Below are 12,593 nucleotides of genomic sequence, written 5' to 3' on the forward strand. Positions count from 1 at the left end.
TAGCTTCCTCAATTGTGCTTGCCGCAACAACTCATTTTGCGCCTACTATGCCATCCGGGTTCCCGTGGGGGATGCCCGCCAATTTTGTGCCTGAGGGTTTTGCTCTAACTCTCGCTTCTCCGCCGGCATCTAGCCCGGTCCTTTCTGTGCCACCTCCCGTTGTGCACACTTTGCCAAGAGTTGAAGACACCGTCTATCATTCTGAGCCATCTGCGGGCCTAGATGTTTATAAAAAGATGGATGAAATGAAAGACCAATTCCTTGAGCTGCGCAAGGAACTGAAGACTCTGAGGGGTAAGGACCTCTTTGGTAAGAGTGTTGTTGAGTTATGCCTTGTGCCCAACGTGAAGGTCCCTGTAAAGTTCAAAGTACCTGACTTTGAAAAATACAAGGGAAACACATGCCCTCTCAGCCATCTTGTGATGTATGCTCGTAAGATGCCAACACAAACAAATAACGATCAACTTCTTATCCACTACTTCTAGGACAGCATGTCTGGTGCTGCTCTCCGATGGTACATGGGTTTGGAGAGTTCGAACATCTGCTCTTTCAATGATCTTGGCGAGGCCTTCGTCAAGTAATATACGTACAATGTGGATATGGCTCCTGATAGGGACCAACTAAGGGCAGTGTCCTAGAAAGAGAATGAGACTTTCAAAGAGTGCGCCAAGAGATGGCGCGAACTGGCGACTCAGATAGTGTCACCCCTTGAGGATAAAAAATGACAAAGATCTTTTTGAAGACTTTGAGTTCTTTCTATTATGAGAGGATGATAGTCAGCACTCCCTCAGACTTCACCGAGATGGTGAATATGGGAATGAGGCTGGAAGAAGGGGTCCGCGAGGGACGTTTGACTAGAGATGAAGGCTCTTCGGCAAAGAGATATAGGGGCTTTGCGAAGAAGAAGAAGGAGGGAGAGGCACATGTTGTATCCTCCTATATTAAGAGAAGACCCTCTGTGAAGAGGAAGAACGTGCGTCCTGCCGTTAACCAACACCAGGTGGCTCATATAGCACCTGCCTTTCAAGAAGTCCATCATCAACAACAACAACAAAAATATCAACAACAACATCGTCAGTAACAACAGGCCTACCAGCCTCGAAACAACAATAACAGCAGCACCAGTTATGAGAGGAAGGGGGTCACTTTTGATCCAATTCCGATGTCATATGCTGAACTCTATCCATCTCTGATTGACAGAAAATTAATTACTCCATGAGACCCTCCCGCTGTATCGACTAACCCTCAGTGGTGATACAAGCCTGAATTACACTGTGTATATCATTCCGGTGCTCCAGGACATGATGTGGAGAATTGCTATCCCTTGAAGACCAAGGTGCAAGACCTTGCGAGAAGTGGGATTTTGTTTTTCGAGGACGTAGGTCCTAATGTGAAGAAGAACCCATTGCCCGAGCATGGGAAAGCTATTGTGAATATGGTCCAGGGTTGTCCTGGCAAGTATAAAGTCTTGTATGTCAATGATATCAAGCAATCTTTGGTCGAGATGCACAGACTGTTGTATGGATACAATCGTTATGAGCATGACCATGATAGGTGCCAGGTGTGCACTATCAACGAAAGAGGATGCCGACAAGTAAGAAAGGACATCCAAGAGATGCTGGATCAGGGTATGATCGAGATACTTCAAAATCGCAATGAGGATGAAGTTGATGTAATTTCTCCTGTATTCAGGATTCCAGAGCCTGTTGTTGTCAAATATGATGGCAGCAAGAAGAAGGTTTCTCCCACTCTTGTGATAAAGCCAGCGGGCCCTGTCCCGTATTCATCAAACAAGGTTGTTCCCTACAAGTATAATGCAGTTATGCTAGAAGATGGGAAAGAGGTGATGTTCCCCTCGACTTCCGTAGTGAGCATTTCTGATGTCAATGGTGTGACCCATAGTGGTCGTGTTTTCTTAGCGCCGCCGAAACCCCACGAAGATGTCGTGAGAAGAACAGTTGTTAATCCTGCCGGTCCTGTGGGGACTTCTTCTTCTAATCTGGCACTTGTTGTGAAGGGTGCTGACCATGTTGTTGATAAAACTGTTAAAACTCCTGTCCTGGTTGGCCAACATGGCATTTTGAGAGAGGACTGTGATGAGATGATGAGGCTCATCAAGAGGAGTGAATATAATGTTGTTGATCAGCTGCTACAAACTCCATCAAAGATATATGTGTTATCTTTGTTGATGAATTCTGAGCCACACCGCGAAGCTTTACAGAGGGTGTTGGACGTGGCATACGTGGACCACGATGTCACTATTGAACAGTTTGATAGCATTGTTGCAAACATAACTGCTTGTAACAATTTGAGCTTTTGTATTGCTGATCTTCCCGAAGAGGGAAAAGACCACAATTTGGCCTTACACATTTCAATGAACTGTAAGGATGACGCCTTGTCCAATGTGTTGGTGGACACATTATCATCACTTAATGTGTTGCCAAAATCCACTATGGCCAAAATTTCTTACCAGGGGCCTCCCATGAGGCAGAGTGGAGTGGTTGTTAAAGCTTTTGATGGATCGAGGAAAACTGTGAAAAGGTGAAGTAGAACTCTCGATCAAGATTGGACCTAGTGATTTCCAAATCACTTTCTAGGTCATGGATATCCATCCATCATACAGTTGTTTGCTTGGCATACCATGGATTCACGAGGCAGACGCCGTGACATCCACCCTACACCAGAAGTTAAAGTTTGTCAAAAACAAGAAGTTGGTGGTGATAGGGGGAGAGAAGGCTCTCTTGGTTAGCCATTTATTTTCCTTTTCCTATATTGATGATGAGAATGAGGTTGGGACGCCGTTCCCAGCCTTGTCTATTGTTGAGCCTTCAAGGAAAAGACTTTCTTCATTTGTTTCCTACAATGATGCTAAGTTGGCCATTGAGCATGGTGCAACTACTAGTTTGGGGCAAATGATCAAGATGGAAGATAATAAATCCCGAGCTGGCATAGGGTATTCTTCAGGTATTTCCAATGAGCGTGGGCTGTTCCAGAGTGGTGGTTTCATCCACACGGTTGAAGATCAAGAGGTTGTTGCCATAGTGGAAGATGATGAAGAGGAAGACCTGGGCAACTTCGTCATACCTGGTGGAATCTGCAATAATTGGGTCGCGGTTGATGTTCCAATAGTTATTCACAAGTCCACGTAATATGTTCATTTTGTTTAAAAACCCTTCTCCCATTCTAAAAGGAGAAGTGATGACATTGTTGGCACATTTTGATTAATACAATGATATTCATTCAATAATCACATGTTCAATGTTTGTTTTTCCAAATTATTTTCCCTTTTTTCTTTTTGCATGAAATTGGTGATCACCATAAATCCCTAAAAAGAGAATAAAATCAATATTTTCATCTGCATAATGATTTGCCTTGTTTGAATTCTAAAATCTCTTTTATACTTAAAATCATTATGTAGGTTGATCAAACCCATTGAACATAATGACCCAACACCATCTCCCAACTTTGAGTTCCCTGTATTTGAGGCAGAAGAAGATGATGTTGAAGAGATTCCTGATGAGATTACCCGTCTGCTTGAGCACGAGGAGAAGATCATTCAGCCACATCTTGAGAATCTGGAAACAGTCAACTTGGGGTCTGAAGACTGCATTTGTGAAGTGAGGATTGGGACACTCCTTGAAGAGTCTATTAAGAAGGGGTTGATTGAGTTGCTACGAGAATATGTAGACGTCTTTGCCTGGTCGTATGAAGACATGCCTGGTCTAGATACCGATATCGTGTAACATTTCTTGCCGTTGAAGCCTGAGTGTGTGCCTGTGAAGCAAAAGCTCAAAAGAACTCATCCTAATATGGTAGTGAAGATTAAAGAAGAAGTTCAGAAGCAAATTGATGTAGGGTTTCTGGTGACTTCTACATATCCTCAATGGGTGGCCAATATTGTGTCTGTGCCTAAGAAAGATGGAAAAGTCCGAATGTGTGTGGACTACCGTGACTTGAATAAAGCTAGTCCGAAAGATGATTTTCCTCTACCACACATTGATATGTTGGTAGATAATACAAATAAATTCAATGTCTTCTCATTTATGGACGGATTTTCCGGTTATAACCAGATTAAAATGGCACCCGAGGATATGGAGAAGACAACATTCATCACACCTTGGGGAACATTATGTTATCGAGTGATGCCCTTCGGTTTGAAGAACGCCGGAGCCACGTATCAACGTGCTATGACTACCTTGTTTCATGATATGATGCATAAGGAGATCGAGGTGTATGTTGATGATATAATTGCGAAGTCGAGAACGGAAGTTGAACATGTAGAGCACTTGTTGAAGCTTTTCCAGCGTTTGAGGAAGTACAAACTCCGCCTGAATCCGAACAAGTGTACATTTGGAGTCCGTTCCGGAAAGTTATTGGGCTTTATTGTCAGTGAAAGAGGTATTCAATTTGACCCTTCCAAGGTCAAAGCAATACAAGAGATGCATGCGCCCAAAACTGAGAAGCAAGTTCGAGGTTTTCTTGGTCGCTTGAATTATATTTCCAGATTTATATCCCACATGACTGCCACATGTGCGCCTATACTCAAGCTCCTCTGGAAAGATCAACGTCATGATTGGACCGAGGATTGCCAAAAGGCCTTTGATAGTATCAGTGAATATCTGTCCGAGCCTCCGATTTTGTCTCCGCCTGTTGAAGGGAGACCATTGATTATGTACTTGACTGTGCTTGATGACTCCATGGGTTGTGTATTGGGTCAGAAAGATGAATCAGGGAAGAAAGAGTATGCAATAAACTACTTGAGTAAGAAGTTCACTGATTGTGAGTCTCGGTACTCAATGCTTGAGAAAACATGTTGTGCTTTGGCTTGGGCTGCTAAGCGCTTACGCCAGTATATGTGAAATCATACCACTTGGTTGATATCCAAAATGGATCCAATCAAGTATATCTTTGAAAAGCCTGCTTTAACTAGGAGGATTGCCCGTTGGCAGATGCTGTTGTCTGAGTATGATATTAAGTATCGAGCTCAGAAAGCTATTAAAGGTAGTATCTTGGCTGACCACTTGGCACATCAACCAATTGAGGATTATCAGTCTGTTCAGTATGACTTCCCTGATGAGGAGATTCTGTATTTGAAGATGAAATATTGCGATGAGTCTATGCTCGATGAAGGGCCAGAACCTGGTTCTCGATGAGGTATGGTGTTCGATGGCGCTGTTAATCAATATGGAAATAGTATTGGGGCAGTGATTATTACTCCTCATGGCACACATTTTCCTTTCACAGCAAGGCTAACTTTCAAATGCACGAATAATATGGCAGAGTATGAGGCCTGTATTATGGGTTTGGAAGAATGTATTGATCTTAGGGTCAAAGATCTTGATGTTTATGGTGATTCGGCCCTTGTTGTTAATCATATTAAGGGTGAATGGGAGACGAATTAGCCTGGCCTCATTACATACAGAGATTATGCGAGGAGGATTTCAACTTTCTTTATCGAGGTTGACTTCCATCATATTCCTCGAGATGAGAATCGAATGGCAGATGCTCTTGCTACACTTGCTTTAACGATTATGGTGAAATATTGGAATAAAGTCCCTAATATTACGATGATACGCTTGGATAGACCAGCTCATGTATTTGCAAATGAAGAAGTGAAAGATGATAAGCCATGGTATTATGATATCAAATGATTTCTCCAAAGTCAGATTTACCCGCCTGGGGCATCTGTTAAAGACAAGAAGACTTTGAGGAGATTATCTGGCAGTTTCTACCTTAATGATGATATGCTTTATAAGAGCAATTTTGACATGGTTTTGCTCAGATGCGTGGATTGACACGAAGCAGACCTGTTGATGACTGAAGTCCATGAGGGTTCATTTGGTACTCATTCCAATGGACATGCCATGGCAAAGAAGATGTTGAGAGCAGGCTACTCTTGGCTGACAATGGAGTCTGACTACTGCAAATATGTGAAGAAATGCCACAGGTGTCAGATTTATATGGATAAGATTCATGTTCCCCCGACACTTTTGAATGTTATTTCATCACCATGGCCTTTCTCCATGTGGAGAATTGACATGATTGGCATGATAGAGCCAAAGGCGTCGAACGATCACCGTTTTATTCTCGTAGCAATTGATTACTTCACCAAGTGGGTTGAAACGGCATCGTATGCGAATGTGACGAGGCAGGTAGCTGTGAAGTTTATCAAGAATCAACTCATATGCCGTTATGGTGTGCCAGACAAGATCATTACTGATAATGGATCTAACTTGAACAACAAGATGATGAGAGAGCTGTGTAGCGAGTTCAAGATTGCACATCATAATTCTTCTCCCTATAAACCCAAGATGAATGGGGTTGTTGAAGCTGCTAACAAGAACATCAAGAAGATTATCCAGAAGATGGTTGTTACGTACAAAGATTGGCATGAGATGCTGCCATTTGCTTTGCATGGCTATCGTACATCTGTCCGCACTTCAATAGGGGCAACCCCTTTCTCTCTTGTATATAGCATGGAGGTTGTGCTCCCCGTGGAGGTTGAGATCCCATCGATGAGAGTCTTGATGGAAGCTAAGTTGAGTGAGGCTGAATGGGTTCAGAGTCGTTATGACCAACTGAATTTGATAGAAGAGAAGAGATTGACTGCCATGTGCCAAGGTCAGTTGTATCAGTAAAGGATGAAGAAAGCCTTTGATAAGAAGGTCAAGCCTCATGTGTTCTGAGAAGGTGACCTCGTGCTCAAGAAAGTTTTGTCTTTCGCGCCTGATTCCAGGGGCAAGTGGACTCCAAACTATGAAGGTCCATATGTTGTTAAGAGAGCCTTTTCAGGTGGTGCTTTGTTGCTTACAACTATGGATGGGGAGGATTTCACTCATCCTGTGAATTCAGATGCAGTCAAGAAATACTTCGCCTAAAATAAAAACAGAATAGCTCGCTAAGTTGAAAACCCCAAAGGGCGGCTTAGGCAAGAATGAGCGTCTCAATGGATTGAAAACCCGAAAGGGCGGTCCAGACAAAAGTTAGAGACATAAAAAAATGAATATATATCCCGCTAGATTGAGCACCTCACCCTGGGGAAATCTAGGCAAAAATTAGGGATTTGGCAAGTAACTGCATCTTGGCAAGACTTTGTTCTTCAAGTGTCTTCTGTCAAAGATTCTTGCTCAGTCATCGTCAACTGAAGCTTCGATACATTGGATTCAGAGTTGGTGGAGAAATGGTCATTATGTTCAATGTAGTCCTTTTTCTAATATATATCACCAATTTCAAATTTGTAAAGATCCATGGAGTCTCGCCATTTACGGACTACCATTCTATCAAATAAATTTGAGCCTTTATCCAATTCTTTGCACTCTTATTTGTTTCTGCTTAACAAATGTTTGCATGTTTTAATTGATAAATATCATTGTTTTAAACAAATAAAGTTTTTATAAACTGTTTTTAAATAAAGTGAACATTCACAATGACTGAAAGGATAAATGGGATGTCTTCAGTGCTCTCCCAAGGATAGTATGATCTCCCAAAGGGTAAGACATTTGTTCATATTCTGGCATGTTTGTATCCTCTTCATCATCTTTCAGGTTGTCTCCTCAACGAGCGCAGAAGGAACAAAACATTATCAACTCCCGAGTGAGTCTGGAGTTTTGGTCTCGATCTTTTAGAGACGTGTATACCTCTATATTAGGCATTAGCATTTGTGTTTTATCAATCATATGGTTGTCATCCCTTGTGTGGACTGACCTAAAATCCCTTATAAATTGATAAAAGTTAATATGATATCTATTTACAAGGAAGTTTGTCTTTCCCCAGTGAGCATAAATTCTCAGTATGAGTAGAAGTCCTCAGCAGGAGTAAGCATGTGTTCCCTGCAAAGCTATCTTTCAGATATCTCCTCAGCAGTACTTGCTTAGAGCAGTTGGTGAAGGGTTTGTTCCCATTTTCATCCCTAGCATAACACGTGTTGACGAAGGATTCATTTTCGATCCCCTTAGCCCGGACAGTTCCTCCGGAGGCACTTGTAGTTATCCCCAACAGGTTGGCTTACAACTCATCCCCAGTAGGGTTGCTCACAGCAGACTATCCTCAGTATGGTCGCCTGCAGTCTATCCCCAGTGGAGTTGCCTGATCAGAGCCTGGTATTTTGTTTTCCCCTCCTTATTGGAAAGTTTCCTCTAAGTTGAGCTGGTGGTGAAGATGTTGTGTCCTTCCCCGGCGGAGCATTGGTTCTCTCTCCTGTTAGCAGAGATGTCTCTTCAGCAGTTAGAAGAAAATGCGTGATTGATGTGTATCTATTTGGTGGTTGTTCCCCACGGAGTTTCATATCATCCCCTGATAAGTTCCCCAGTAGAGTTTCTTCTATGACAGATCTTATCTGTGTTGATCTCCATAGTAGAGTTTCCTCTACGATGGATCTTATGTCTGTTCAACAACAGATCTTATTGACATCTCTGCATGTTCCCCAGTCGAAACTTTGCCTATCCTCGGCGGTTGATACCTGTGACCTTTGCTTATCCCCAACAATGGTCTTTGTCCCCAACGATGATTGGTGTCTCCTGGTATTCGATGCTTCCCACCAGAGTTGATTTCTCCCGTGGGCCTGGCCTTTCTCTTTTGAGATGTTATACTGGAAGTATGTCCATTGATTCTTGGACTTGTTTGTGTTAGACATGTCTGTTTGTCAGCATTAATCATACATAAACCACGCATATACATGCATAATTATAGCATTAAGATATTCATGTTTCATTCTTTGCCATATATCTTTGCTTGTTATCTCCTGCTGTTGGTGAAATATTCTTCCCCAAGCAGATGTTTGTGTCTGATCTCTCGATATAGAGTCAGCCCCCATAAGCAGAAAGTGTCTATCTTTTCTTCTATATTCCCTACTGAGTTATTTCCTCGTGGATGATTTTTGTTTCAGTTTTCTCCCAGTTGTATATCTGGATAAAATTACTCCCCTTGAGTTATATCCTCATTGGGTTGAGTCTTGTTTTATTGTGTCTTTCTAGTTTGTTCCTAGATTGACTCCTTTCTTGTTATTCCCTGCAGTTCCCTGTGGTTTAGCTGTTCAATTTCTCAATAACCAGTAATTGTTCATCTTTTCCCCAGTGGACTTTGTGGCCTTCTACCCAGTAATCGGTAGTTGTAAGTCATATTTCTGTGGTTTTCTATCCAGTAACCGGTAGATGTAATCCACTCTTTGATGGTTATCTTTATCCAATATTCGGTATTGATATTCCTTTGTTTTTTAGTATACCACCCAGTAACCGGTGATATATCTCTCGGATGATTGCTTTTGCTAAGCAATTCCTTCCCCGCGAGTCATCTTTCATTTACCCTTGTTTGGTAATGATTGTTTCTCCTTTGGATTGGTTATCATTTTATACCCAGTACTCGGTATCCCGATGTCCTTTCTGTTTCTGTCGATTTATCCTTTATTAACCCAGTAACCGATTGTGGGTAATCTTCCATGCGAGTATATTATCTATGTTCTGACGGTAATAGATAATATATCTCATGCGCTCTTCAGTCGAAGTTGTTTTCTTCCCTAGTTGAGTAAGATTCGTATTTCCTTGTGGAATCGAATACCCATCCTGTAAATTGAGTTTGCTTTTTCATCCCTCCTTTTCGGATGATGAGTGTCTTGGATATGTTCCCAAATCACGTCTGGTTGGTCACCTATTATATGCCCAGTAACCGGTATCCCTGGTGTTCCTTCCTTCTGCTCCCTATTATGACTTTTTGTCCCCTGTGGAGTCAGATTTTTCTGAGATGAGATGTGCCTTTTAGGTCCTTCTCGGATGTTCGGATGATTGATATCTCTCACCCTTATACCGGTCTTAGATATTCTTTCTCCCTAAGCATGTTGTTCCCTCACCCAGTAACCAGTGTTTTGATAACATGTCTCTCTTTGAGTTTATTACCCAGTAACCGGTAATATCTCGTTGTTTCTTCCTCAGCTGAGTCCTTTGTGGATTTCCCCGTCTGAGTCCGGATTTTTTATCCGAAGTATCCTTTATGGATAGTTTCGATGTATTGGCATATTCCCCAATACATGCATCTTTGCGTCAACTCGAGTTTTTCCATTGATTTATTTTCATGGAATCCCTTCGTGTCTCCCAGCAAGTTTTTAAGTCGTGACTTGCTCACGCATTTTTACGTTATTCTCCCTAGAGTCTCTGTCTCCTTAGTAAGTGTGCTACTCCTATGGACTTTCGGTCTCTCTCTGATTTCTTTTTCCTTTGTGTCCATATTTCCTCACAGAGTATTAACATTTTCATGCATACATCTGCATCATGAGGTCTCTTAGGGACCAAAATTTGTCTCTTTGTTATTATTTAAGCCCATTCTACCTCGTCGAGACGAAGATTTTAACCTTCATATCTTTGACTAGAATGACCTTAAATAGGGGCATCTGTAAGACCCTAATTTTGACCCTAAGATTCCTCATGGCATCATATCATTGCTCATTGCATTGCCTCAAGGATCATAGCATGTGTGGCTCCTTAACCCTAGGTTGGGACTTGTGTGAGTTAGTTTGAGACCACCAAGCATGCTTGAATTGTATATTATTTCTTTTCTTATTTTTTTTACTCACCAAAAGCACAAAAATATGTCACTAACTCTTTTTGTTTTGAAGCTAAAGTAAACATGTGATCCCCTGCTCCTAGGAGACTCCTAAGCTCAAAGAAGTGGCTAGATGAAGATGAGAACAAGCATGACAATGGTCCACAAAGTTCCCATCATCATACATGTCTCCCAAGTATCTCAATTTTCCAATTTGATCAAGATGAACCAAAGGGCTTGAGGATTGTTTCCCAAGGAAACCCTAATTCAACTATGCATTGACTCTGCCTTGCTCATGAAGCAACCTCAGCCTATGATCAAATTAAATAAAGGTAAGTTCTTTCATTCATTATTTTATGCATATATGAGCCTATGTGAGTATCCTAAATCATTCATTAATCAAGATTTGAAGTTTGGCCTTGAGAAGTTGACCAGTCAAGTCATCTAACCAAACTGAGATCCACTGAGACCTAACATTTTATGTGTTCGTCATATGAAGATTACCCCAAGAGCCAAAATGTTCTTAAGAACCATATGAACAACTTTCATGTTCATCAAAAATTCATTTGAAACTTGTAAGGTCATCATTTATTTCAAAACATTATAGGTCATTTTGACTGAAACCCTAATTTTTGGTCAACTTCCTAAGGACCTAACTTCCTTATTTTTTATGATTTTTAGGTGAGACCAATTGCATTAGAAATCATAATATGTCTACTTCCAATTATATGTTGGACAAAATTTCATAATCCTAAAAGAAACGCATGTGATCATACAAAACATTATAGGTCACTTTGGACCAAAACCATTGAATTAAAAAAATGTCCAACTTCAAGTGCCCATAACTTTCTCATTAAAAATCCAAATGATGCAAAATTTAAGTCTAAACTGATTCTCTTGAAAATATATACAACTTTTATGTTGGAGGTTTTTCCATTTGTGGCTTGCATCACTGAAACAGAAGGGCTTGAAGTTGATCACTTTTGGCAAAAAAATTCAAAGGAAACCTAGACATGTTTTGTACCTCAAGCTTCAAGGCCAATTTTCACAAAATTCCAAGCTCCAGATGGATTTTTGCACAACATAACTTTTGTTCCTTATTCAAAAGTCTTTCCAACCATTACTCACACCACCATGTTTGGATTTTCCATGTGGGACTTTCGAAGAGGTGAAGATTTATGTTCAAATATGCAATTCACTCTGTAACTTCATGCATAAGCTAACAACAAGCTAATTACACGTCCAAACCATCTGCAAATGATCTCAGATTGCAATTACATTCAATTTTGGGCCTCACATATGCATGTACAGGCCTATGCATGGAGGACCCAATTCTCATGCACACGAGTATTGCACATCATTGACTCATCTCCAGCTATAAATACATGGCCTTGCTCATTCAAATCTTAACCTCAAGGTGATCTGAAAGGCTGCTGAAGTGAAAACCCAACCTTACTCAAAGGAATTTTCATTTTCATTTTTCAAATTCAAGCTTGAATTTCAACATAATCAGTTGATCTTTAAGTTTCAATTCCTAAGCCTTGCATCCTCATCATCTCCTGATCAAATTGGAATCAAAAGCTTGAAGGAATCGTGTTGTTCAAAGCCGCTCTTCAAAGGTATAACACCAAACTGTTTTGATCTAAAGCTTGCTATACAATGTGAGTTGCTTGTGTTTGAACTATTTTCTAAAGTCCTCGAGCAAGAGGCATGCCAGTGGTGGTCTTGATTTCATGATTTGAGCCATTTCAGTTTGCATACCTGGATTTTCAAGCTCAGATTTCTCACTTACTAGAAACATTGAGCATAATCCAAGGTTCCAGGGGTGATGTACATCACCCTAGCTTCATTTTGGTACCACGCTTGTTTATTTTCATTGAGGTGCAAAAACCTGCGCGTGGTGGCCGGAGTTTGTTCTCTGGCCGGAGAAGATGGTGGTTTCCACCACCATCCCCACGTGGATGCATCTGAGTCCTTGGATCCCATTAAAATGATCTAATCGTGACCATGCGTTTTGTTTACTTGTTTTAAATACATGTGTGACGCGTTTGACTTGAGACCAT

This window comes from Lathyrus oleraceus, chromosome 4, assembly GCF_024323335.1.
Source record: "Lathyrus oleraceus cultivar Zhongwan6 chromosome 4, CAAS_Psat_ZW6_1.0, whole genome shotgun sequence".
NCBI classification, from domain to species: domain Eukaryota; kingdom Viridiplantae; phylum Streptophyta; class Magnoliopsida; order Fabales; family Fabaceae; genus Lathyrus; species Lathyrus oleraceus.